The 11,736-nt window shown below is 45.9% G+C and overlaps 1 long non-coding RNA gene across 1 annotated transcript; it reads right to left on the bottom strand.

Annotated features, from left to right (window-relative positions):
* Positions 1–545: 545 nt before the first annotated feature.
* LOC147237255 (uncharacterized) lies at positions 546–8,496 on the bottom strand. Its single transcript, XR_015106116.1, has 3 exons — positions 8,226–8,496; positions 2,685–2,768; positions 546–760 (listed from the first exon to the last, which is right to left on the bottom strand). It is a non-coding gene; the product is annotated as an uncharacterized LOC147237255 (long non-coding RNA).
* Between the last annotated feature and the right edge of the window lie 3,240 nt (positions 8,497–11,736).

Below are 11,736 nucleotides of genomic sequence, written 5' to 3'. Positions count from 1 at the left end.
GGGGCGCAGCGGAAGCCATCTATCTATCTATCTATCTATCTATCTATCTATCTATCTATCTATCTATCTATCTATCTATCTATCTATCTATCTATCTATATACAGTGCATTATGTAGGTTGGATGGATATATGGACCAACAGATGGATGATGGATGGATGGATGGATGGATGGATGGATGGATGGATGGATGGACGGATGGATAGTTTAGATTAGATGGTCCTTTATTTGTACCACAGCAGAAAACTTGATAGATAGATAGATAGATAGATAGATAGATAGATAGATAGATAGATAGATAGATAGATAGATAGATAGATAGATAGATAGATAGATAGATAGATAGATAGATAGATAGATAGATAGATAGATGTTTTTAAATATGTATATAGCATTTTTTAGTTGATTAATTTGGATAGCAGAAAACCGAAAACTCACAGACAATGGGTACCACAGTATGACGAGTATTTTAGTACAACGGATACTGCAGTATGGCGAGTACTGCTGCAGTATGATGAGTACTGCAGTACTACAGACACAGGGTTTACCCAGCTGTATCACAGTATCATCAAAAAAAGACAAGACAAAGCGATACGTGTGGACACAGAATTTAGGATTTGACTTCTTACATCACAATCATGATATTACATAAGTCAGAATGGCAGCCTTATCATCACAGCGAACAGCTTATTCCGTAGCTAGTCTCCGTGGTTACCGAGTTGGGTGGAGTGAGTTGTCTACATGGTACCAAACTCGTTAACCTGGAATACAGCACAAAGCCAGAACATAGCTTTAGCATTAGCCGCTCAGTCATACATGCTAATCATCTGTTACTTCGAAAAACAGGAATTATATGCTTTGACAATCTCTTGAACACACACACCTGACGATCCATGTGCATGGATACATAAATATATGTAGATATATAGTTATACAGATAAATAGATTAATAGTTATAGTGAGGCAGTATTTAGATATATACAGTTTATGCTGTCCAGAGTCACAGGTAGATACATTTTGACAAATGACGTCCATGTTGTGGGAGGGGCTTGTTTTCCGTGGTACTGAACATCCAAACGTGCACCCCACGTGCATGCACGGATGCGGGGGGCTTCAAGAAAAATGGGACGCTGCAAAAATAATCAGCCGCTGCAGAACGTCACTCCTCGCCGCCGAGTTTTCCGCTTAAAAGATCCTGTCGTTACGCCGAGTTCTCATGTTGACAGTGCTCACTCCAAGTACCGCTGAAGTATTTTAGAGTATTTTTTTACCAGTATTTTTTTTTTTTTCAATTTTTATTTCTCCCCCTTGTCTGCTTCACTCAATCAATTCAAGAGTCAAATATGACATGATATAATAGTAGTAGTCCTAGTAACCTGCTAGTGATGCAAAAACCTAATTTGTCTTGTTAAATTTCACGGTCTGTCAAGAAATCTTTAATTTAGATGTCAAGCGTAGCTGTTACTCATTGTTGTGCAGTTTCTACATGGTCCTGGGCGGGTTCTTGCTAAACTGCCATCGTGAGAAACGAAATCAAAGCGATGGCGGCGATCGGATAAACAGGTTTTCAATCGAAGAAGGTTTTCTTTTGTCTCTGGAATCTGAGGTTGGGTTATATAATCTAATTGGTGCATCTTGGCGTTTTGGAGCAGAACCTTCAGTTAGGGAGCTAGGCGGTTCTCAGCAGGGCGGCGGGATCCGGCCCGGTCCTGTGTCAGCAGGCTTGTCAGGTCTATCCTGGCGGATCACTCGGATGGCGTGACTGGGCTCCGTGCGCGGCGGTTGCCAGTCCACGCCACGTGGGAATGTGTCTGACACACTCATTAGTTGGCAGGGCAACAAACAACAAAAAGAACATCGCAAATGACTGATGTTCAGAAATTAGCCGCCATGTTTCTGGCGCCTGGTGGGGGCTTGACTCAGTCGAAGCTTCAGGCCGAGGTGGATCTGAGAGCGGCGCCGGCCAGCCGGGACTCGCAGCCGCTCGTCGTGTAAAAGCCAAATCACACGCAAGTCATGTGATCGCAATCTCCTGGCATGAATTCTTTTCTCTCCCCTTTATTCCCTCTATCGATCCCGCAAATATAAAGCAGACACGGGATTTCGTGTTAATCCCGGTTCAGGCCCGGACCCCTGTAACCCCCCCGACCGCAGGGCAACCGCGCAATCATCTCGTTAGCTTTGGCTAGCTTCTCCGAACGGAGAAAAAGTCGCGACTGCTCAGTTTCAGCCCGGCGGGGACGTTTGGTTCCATCCGTTCGGCGCGGATTAAAGAGGTAATCTGGGGATTACCGTCGGGTTTCAGCCTGATTTATTGTACGAAGACGCCGCAAAATGTTACCCGACAAATAACCCCCACCCGACTTGGCAAGCGGGGCCAAGTCAAAGCGCGGTTTATTTATTTTTCTGCTTTTACACTACATTTCCAATTTGATAACACGCCAGTGAGCGGGAATTTCTTCACGTCATTTCTAATATTCATTCTGTAATTCATTTGTTATTTATACAATTTATCCTGAAACCTACATCATGATGTCCTCGGAAAATAATCTGTATGATAAATGATCATCTGAGAAAAAAACATAAGGGTGTTTCAAGTGGCACCTACGCACGCACACACACACACACACACACACACACACACACACGCGGACTGTTGGACAGCTGTTTGCACAGTTTGTTTACCTCCAGATGACATTCGTAAATCACGGTGGCCCGTGTGACAGATGTGCCGTGGGAACGTCACCGGCTGAGCCGCAGGTACGCTCGCTATGCAGACGGAGGATGATGATGAGGAACCCGGCGGGTTCGAGTCCATGAGAAAGAAAGAAAAAAAAAAAAGAAGACGGGAGGAATGCAGCGGTGAGGAAGAGCTCAGGAATCCCAAACACGTAGCTCACCTGAAGGGCTCAGCCGGACAGACAGGGTCCGTCTCGCGGGGGCCGCCGAGACCTCGGGGAACCAGAACGAGGATCTCGAGGGTGAGGTAGGGGGGGTCCGCTCTGTTTCCGCCGCAAAGCACCGAAGCCGAGCGGCGAATATTGACTTTAATGGACTTATTAGCGCACGTTGGAGGAACAATATTGTCTCAGCGGACATGAAAGAGCCTGGGAGAGTCGGGTTTCGGCGGAGGAGCCGCAGGTGATGTTGTGGTAGGTGGGCGGGGGGGGGCGGACGGACGGAAGGAATGGATGGATGGACGGGCGGGAGGGAGCGGGTCGAAGGATGACGGGGACTTTATCAATACAGAAACCCGGCGAGATGAAAGCGGGGGCCGCTCGACTTTATTGCTTCACCGCGTCTCAAAACAGAAACAGCGGGACGGCCGCTGGGAGCAAGAAGTTCTGAAGTGTGCGAGGAGAAAAAAAATAACTTTCCCCGCAAAGGGTGACACGGCAGATGAGGGGGGGTTGGGGAGGGGCGACGGTGCCCGAGCGGTTCGCCAGCCCTGGAACAGGATTGAAACTCATGTGCCAGCTGTCAATCATCCTGCTCTAGACTGGCAAAGCCAGGTATCAAAATCAGAAATACTTTATTAATCCCCGAGGACATTGAGTTTAGGAGTGATTCCAGAACCACAAAGTTTGAAATGCACCCGACGTGCACCCAACATGCACCCGACGTGCACTAACTTCCATATAATTCCATTCTTTATGGATTGAAATGTAATGCAGCCTCAGGGCGGCACTGGCCCGTGCCTCTCCAAGCCTGCCTTGGGGGGGCACGGAGCAGTGTCTCCCTGTGCCGGTCCCAAGCCCGGATAAATGCAGAGGGTTGCGTCAGGAAGGGCATCCGGCGTAAAACTTTTGCCAAAACCAAATATGCGAGACAACCAAAACTATACCATACCGGATCGGTCGCGGACCGGGTTAACAACGACCGCCATTGGTACTGATGACCTACAGGGTACTAATGGAAATTGGGCTACTGTGGGTCGAAGAACAAGAACAAGAAGAAGAGGAGGAGTGCGTGTTCGGAAGCAGAGAGAGAGGAGGAAGGGAAAGAGTCTGGGACTGAGAGTAGGGACTTTGAATGTTGGGACTATGACAGGAAAAGGTAGAGAGCTGGTCGACATGATGCAGAGAAGGAAGGTGGATATACTGTGTGTCCAGGAGACCAGGTGGAAAGGTAGTAAGGCTAGAAGCTTAGGAGCAGGCTTTAAGTTGTACTATTATGGTACTGACAAGAAGAGAAATGGAGTAGGAGTTATCTTGAAGGAGGAGTTTGTTAGGAACGTCCTAGAGGTGAAAAGAATGTCAGATAGACTTATGAGTCTGAAACTGGAAATCGAAGGTGTGATGCTCAATGTTGTTAGTGGCTATGCCCCGCAGGTGGGATGTGAATCTGAAGAGAAGGAGAAGTTCTGGAATGAGTTAGATGAAGTGATGCAGAATATTCCCAGAAATGAGAGAGTGGTCATTGGTGCAGACTTCAATGGACATGTTGGTGAAGGCAATAGAGGGGATGAAGAAGTGATGGGCAGATTTGGTATCCAGGATAGGAATGCAGAGGGACAGATGGTGGTAGATTTTGCAAAAAGGATGGAAATGGCTGTAGTGAACACCTTTTTCCAGAAAAAACAGGAACATAGGGTAACTTATAAGAGCGGAGGTAGGAGCACGCAGGTAGACTACATCTTGTATAGACGAGGTAACCTGAAAGAGATTAGTGACTGCAAAGTAGTTGTAGGTGAGAGTGTAGCCAGACAGCATAGGATGGTGGTTTGTAGGATGACTCTGGTGACAAGGAAGATGAAGAGGACAAAGGCAGAGCAGAGGACAAAATGGTGGAAGCTGAAAAGGGAGGAGTGTTGCATGGTTTTCAGGGAGGAGTTGAGAAAGGGTCTGGGTGGTCAGGGTGAGCTTCCAGATGATTGGACAACTACAGCTAGTGCTATCAGGGAGACAGGTAAAAGAGTACTTGGTGTGTCATCTGGAAGGAAAGTAGATAAGGAGACTTGGTGGTGGAATGAGGAAGTGCAGGAGTGTATACAGAGAAAGCGGTTAGCGAAGAAGAAGTGGGATACTGAGAGAACTGAAGAGAACAGACAGGAGTTCAGGGAGGTGCGGCGAAAGGTAAAGATAGAGGTAGCAAAGGCAAAACAAAGGGCTTATGATGACTTGTATGCTCGGTTGGATAGTAAGGAGGGTGAGAATGATCTATACAGGTTGGCGAAACAGAGAGATAAAGATGCAAAGGATGTACAACAGGTCCGGGTGATAAAGGACAGAGAGGGAAATGTATTGACAGATGCTAGAAGAGTGATGGGAAGATGGAAAGAGTACTTTGAAGAACTGATGAATGTGGAAAATGAAAGAGAGGCAAGGGTAGAAGAGGTGACTATTGTAGACCACAAAGTAGCAAAAATTAGTAAAAGTGAAGTGAGGAAGGCATTGAAGAGGATGAAGAGTGGAAAAGCAGTTGGTCCTGATGATATACCTGTGGAGGTGTGGAAGTGTCTAGGAGAGGCAGCGGTAGATTTTCTGACTAGATTATTCAACAGGATCTTAGAGAGTGAGAAGATGCCTGAAGAATGGAGACAAAGTGTGATGGTGCCTATTTTTAAGAATAAAGGGGATGTGCAGAATTGTGGCAACTACAGAGGGATAAAGTTGATGAGCCATACAATGAAGTTATGGGAAAGAGTAGTGGAAACTAGACTGAGAGCAGAAGTCAGCATTTGTGAACAGCAGTATGGCTTCATGCCTAGGAAGAGTACTACAGATGCAGTATTTGCGTTGAGAATGCTAATAGAAAAGTACAGAGAAGGCCAGAGGGAGTTGCACTGCGTTTTTGTAGACCTAGAAAAAGCATATGACAGGGTGCCAAGAGAGGAGCTCTGGTATTGTATGAGGAAGTCTGGAGTGGCAGAGAAGTATGTTGGACTGGTGCAGGACATGTATGCTAGCTGTGAGACACTGGTACGGTGTGCTGTAGGGGTAACAGAGAAGTTCAAGGTGGAGGTGGGACTCCATCAGGGATCAGCACTGAGCCCCTTCTTGTTCGCAATGGTGATGGATAGGCTGACAGATGAGGTTAGACAGGAATCCCCATGGACCATGATGTTTGCGGATGACATTGTGATCTGTAGTGAGAGCAGACAACAGGTAGAGGAAAATCTAGAGAGGTGGAGGTATGCTCTGGAAAGGAGAGGAATGAAAGTTAGTCGCAGCAAGACAGAATATATGTGTGTGAATGAGAGGAACTCGGGTGGAGCGGTGAGGCTACAGGGAATGGAGATCAAGAAGCTGGAGGATTTCAGGTACTTAGGGTCAACAGTCCAGAGCAACGGAGAGTGCGGAAAAGAGGTGAAGAGACGGGTCCAAGCAGGTTGGAATGGGTGGAGAAAAGTGTCAGGGGTACTATGTGATAGAAGACTATCGGCCAGAATAAAAGGAAAGGTGTACAAGACAGTGGTGAGACCAGCGATGATGTATGGACTAGAAACTGTTACAATGACCAAAAGACAGCAGGCAGAACTAGAGGTTGCAGAGATGAAGATGTTGAGGTTCTCTTTGGGAGTGACCAGGATGGATAGGATCAGGAATGAATCTATCAGAGGGACGGCACATGTTCGATGTTTTGGAGAGAAGGTCAGAGAAGCCAGACTGAGATGGTTCGGTCATGTACAGAGAAGAGATAGTGAATATATTGGTAGACGGATGCTGGAATTGGAGCTGCCAGGCAAGAGGTCTCGAGGAAGACCAAAGAGAAGATTTATGGACGTAGTGAGAGAGGATATGAAAGTAGCTGGTGTGAGAGAGGAAGATACAGAGAATAGGGTTAGATGGAGAAAGTTGACTCGCTGTGGCGACCCCTAACGGGAAAAGCCGAAAGAAGAAGAAGAAGAAGAAGATGGATTGAAATGTGCAGGAAGCAATCAAAGGTTGCTATCAGGAAATGCAAAGTGAAGTCAGATCGGGAGCCATCTTTGCTTTGGGATTTTTTTTATGTTTCTATGTCTGTGTGTGTGTGTGTGTGTGTGTATGAGCGTCAAAAAGTTCATCATAAGAAGGAAAAAGCTGGGGGCCTTTTTTTTCTTTTCTTTTTCCATTTTGTCTAAAAGCAAAAAGGCTTCATGTTTGAAGATCTCTCCTGGCCGTGGCTTCACTCAGCGTTTATCTTCAAAATTGCGTCTTTATTTACATATCACGGTGCAACATGCACATTTTCAATCAAACGTACAGAAGTGACGGAGCAAAAAATACGAGTTCCATCACAAAACCCTTAAAAACTATTTCAAATTTGACTCTGAACTAAGAAGTAAAAAAAATCAACATTCATTCATTCGTTGTCTTTTTCGCTTAAAAAAAACATCGTCTCAGCCCCGGGTCTTCTCACATCGAGTTTCCGATCAGTTCGCAGGGTGGGAACGTCTACCAGAGAGGTGGAGGGGGAGGTTGGAAGGGTGGAGGCGAGGCAGATAGATAGATAGTGGCCGGCGTGTTATGAAGGTCTCCTTTCTGATTATTTTCAGGACCATTAAACATGTCAGGAATGCCTCTCGGTGAAGGGGGGGCCTGTTCCCCTTTTCCAAGTTTCTCCCAAAGAGTGTGTGAGGAGAAATATGCGAGTGTTTCAAGTCATGTGTTCACCGCAACTGGCCTGTGAGATGTGTTCGGGCACGCGATCCTGTGTGTGTGTGCGTGTGTGTGTGTGTGTGTGTGTGTGTGATGAGGGTTTGTTGTTAGCGTTGAGGCTTTAAGCAGCAGCCACTTAATTTAACAAACCTATTGGTCACAGTTTGTTTTCAACCCCCCCACCCCCAAACCTGCTGTCTGGGTCTGGGAATTTTCAGCAGCTCTGGGAACCACACACACACACACACACACACACACACACACACATACACATACACGTGCATGAGTCATGCAAGTCAGATTTGTTATATTAAATCAAAAAAGCCTGTCACGTCACCCGGCGGTCGATGAGAAAGAGCTTCGCTTCAGTTTCGAGAAGGCGAACGTTGAAGCGGCATTGAGCGATCGCATTAATGGCGGCGGCGCCGAAAGTCTGCCGCCACCCACGAATGATGAAAAACAAACAAGAAAAAAAAGTAACAATACTTTGGCGCGTTGGACAGGAGGAAAAACTAAACAGGAAAGGGGTTTACGTTCAAATAAAACACTAAGTTACTCTTAATAGGGGGATATTATTACTGGAAGGCGGTTGTCAAGGGGGCGGGGGCGGGGGTTGCCGATGGCAGCAGATGGCAGCAAAACTAACCTGATGATCCGCCCTTCTTCCTCGTGGATCATTTTTGTGTTTTTTTCAATTCCTCTGTGCTGTTCGTTTTGTATTTTTGTAGAATCTGTGCTGGGAAACCGGGAAGCAGGGATGTAAACGCCTCGAGTTGGTTGGTTGGTTGGTTGGTTCCTGGCTGACAATCAAGTCTGCTTTTATTGTCAATTCCTTTCTTTTAACTGGACATACAAAAGCGTTAAAATTACGTTTCTCACTATCCCGTGCGTAGACAGAGACAGGACAGACATTAAAATGCAAGACAGAACGACATATAGAACACATATAGATAAGACAGGACAACATGAGACGTATTGACCTAGCCTAAGTGTGACAAGTGTCGCAATTGAAACAAGAGTAATAAATAACATTGCATGCCAAGATAGAATCGTAACCAGAAATAAGCTCAGTCTAAAATTAAACAGAGAAATGTAAAGAAACAGAGACACCCCTAGTGGCCGAACCCTGGAACTGCAAGTCAGAGGGCACAATTAAATCTCAAACCGTAACCAAAAAATACCAACTGAAAACTTGTTTTTCTGAAAATTCCTATTCTCAAGTCAGTTACGAGCATGTGAAGATGAAATGACCTAGCATGGGATGCGAATCCTGCATCAATGTTGAGTCTGTAACATTAATTAACGATTTTATCACACATATCTTAAGTATTTGATCAGATAATACGTTGTAATAACGTGCCTCACAAATCACTCAGCTTGTCTTGTGGCGTCAAAAGCAGTTAATTACAAGATTACGTCGGTATAACGACTATTGGGAGCCCATTGGGTAAGATTATTCCCACTTGCGTGTGCTAACAGCTCCTGCAGGGCACGACTGGATACTCCAAAGTACATGGAGTCCTGTGTATTACCACAGCTGCTCCAGTGCCGCTCTCTCAGATATCTCCTCTATCTCCTTACGTCCCGCTTTCCCTGCCGTTCTCAGGATTCGGCTGCCAGCGGAGGTAAAGACCGGACGGGGCCGTGGCGTGCCAGGGTTCTCCTCCTCGGGTTCCGCCTCTGTTCCCGTGGACCTTGTGAAAACAAGCACATTCCTGCGCCGTTGTAACAGGTGCGCTCGGCTACCGCCCGATGGCGACCCCTGTGTTTTCCATCGGGAGTCCGAACAGAAGGTATCGGCTCTTTGATCCCAGCGCCAAACGTTTACCTCCGACCCCCTCGGCGGTCGGCTCCGACATTCCCACGGTCAGCGGGTTCAGGGTTCTCCTTCCGCGGAACCCCTCGATTTTTAACACCGAGAAAAGGTTCTCACGGCCGACTCAGACGACCCCCGTTTTCCGAAGCTCGCTATTTCTCTAGAAAATCAGTAACGTCTCATAACTGGAAAATAAAGCAGCCGACGTCCCCAGAAAATCAGAAACGGAGCGTGAAAGTGAACGTTTAGTATATATATAACACGTAAAACTTTTTTTGGATTGATATCTCTTTCATCAAAAGTGTGCGCAAAACCAACAACTGGAAATAAAACACGTTTGGCACGTGGGACCAGGCTAATCCCCGGTGTTCTTCGATGGCGCTACAGGCAGGCGTGTTCCAACCGGCGTGCCCGTGAGTCACGGTGAGTGAGGACGTGCACGGCCTGGGATGACTAGAGCTATTGATTCCACATCAAAGTTTGACCCCTTGAAAAAGCTTGTCAAAACATTTTCTTGTTGGGTGAGTCAGGAAGTATCACAGCGAACATTCAACTTCGACATGCCGCCTTTCTTTAAAAGAAATACAATTATTTGCTCCACCAAATTGGGCATTGTTTGAATAATAGCACATTAATTACATAGCTGAGGCTCAAGAAAGTCATGAGATGTCAGTTTGTTTGTTTTTTCATTTAAGCCCCCCTGTCAAAGTTAAATAACAAGTTCAAGCTAACACATCATTTCAAAAGTAGCATGGGGAAGATAAGAGGTGAGTTAAAGCGGCAGCAAAAGATAAAATAAAGAAGAGACCTCCAGCGAATAGGAGCTACGATATTCAGCCTAAACATTAGCTATAAAAAATAAATAAGAATTGGTATTCAAAATCAAACTTAGCAAAAAAGTAGCTAAAGGTGAATTAGGATTGGGAGCTAGCTTGCTATCATAGAACAACTGCTTGAACACAGCTGTGTGAGCGGTGAAACCTTGATGCTTAAAGTTGAGTTAAGCAGCTAAATGTCAGCTGTTACTAAAATCCGGAATGAAACTTGTTAAAAAAAAACCACTTTTACTTTACTTGTGTTTTTTTTTTTGATATCGGCCATGTTGTATCAGGCTTGTGTTGTAGAGTGAATGGACAGAAATATAATCTGACGCTACGCGCCTCTGACTGAGGCAGCGTCAACCGGAGGCTTTTTTTTTTTTTAAATATATTTTTCGGCCTTCATTCATAAAAACCTCTGCCATCACTGGTCAAACTACAAACTTACTGCAGACAGTGGCTTGGCAAAGACAGACAGCTAAAATGGAGAGTATTTCTCACAATATGGCTGCGACATCCCAAAATAAATCAGTGAACAACATGACCCAGGCTAATGCTAACCACTACTTCCATTGTTTACGAATGAATATCAGGTTAATCAAGAAGCTAAAGTAACAAAGTAAATTTGTAACTAACTATACACATTTGAATCACTATCTAAATTAATTTGCATCAAAATATACTTTTTATACGTTTAAAACTCCGCTAGCGGCCATATCTGTTAACATAGCTGTACGCTAACCTCTCCCGCGATCCCTCGCTCACAGACTTAGCCTTTGCACTCACAATAAATTCTTCCCCGTATGAATTTTTGCCCTGAAAAAAAAAACATTGCACACACAAACATTCAATGCATATCGACATCTTTCAATTGTAAGCGTCCTATCCTTCATTGCAAACTCAGAAAGGAGGTGGCAGGCTAAACGGCTCCACCCAAACGTGGTCCAACGGTCCCTGACACCTAAAACAAAAACGCGCACGTGCACACACACACACGTTTCAACATGTCGGTATGGACTTGCCTGGCTGGGTCCAACCTGCCTGGGTTTGCAAGGGGAAACCAAACGGGACATTTCGGAGAAAGCTAGCGAAGCTCCCATTCGCGGCGTCCTTTTTCTCAGACCCCAGCGACAGGCAGAGGTCTATTCTCAGATATGTGTGTGTTTGTGTGTGTGTGTGTGTGTGTGTGTGTGCGGCGTCACCGCCGAGGAATGTCCACAGTGCCACAGGTCTAAACACTGCCCACTCTCTGCGGCGTGGAAGGGCTTACGCTGCCATTACAGGATATCCACTCGTCTGGCCTACGCTCCCCCTGTGTGCACATCTAGGTGATATTACTGCCAACTGCCATCCTTGTCTTGCTGTCTGGTATGAGGCGTGACTCACAACGCACACAAACACACACATTCTCACACACAAACTTGTATTTATAGAACAGGGCCCGCTCTCTGATGTGTATTTCTGCGGCGGAATGCCGCTCCATGTTGTGACGCCGAGCCCGTGGAGAGGCGGCTAAGCGGAAC

Source organism: Fistularia commersonii, chromosome 1, assembly GCF_037954325.1.
Source record: "Fistularia commersonii isolate RoL2024-O1a breed Wild chromosome 1, RoL_Fcom_v1.0, whole genome shotgun sequence".
In the NCBI taxonomy this organism is placed as follows: Eukaryota; Metazoa; Chordata; class Actinopteri; order Syngnathiformes; family Fistulariidae; genus Fistularia; species Fistularia commersonii.
The sequence above is the reverse complement of the archived record's forward strand: the minus strand, read 5'-3'. Positions and strand labels throughout refer to the sequence as shown.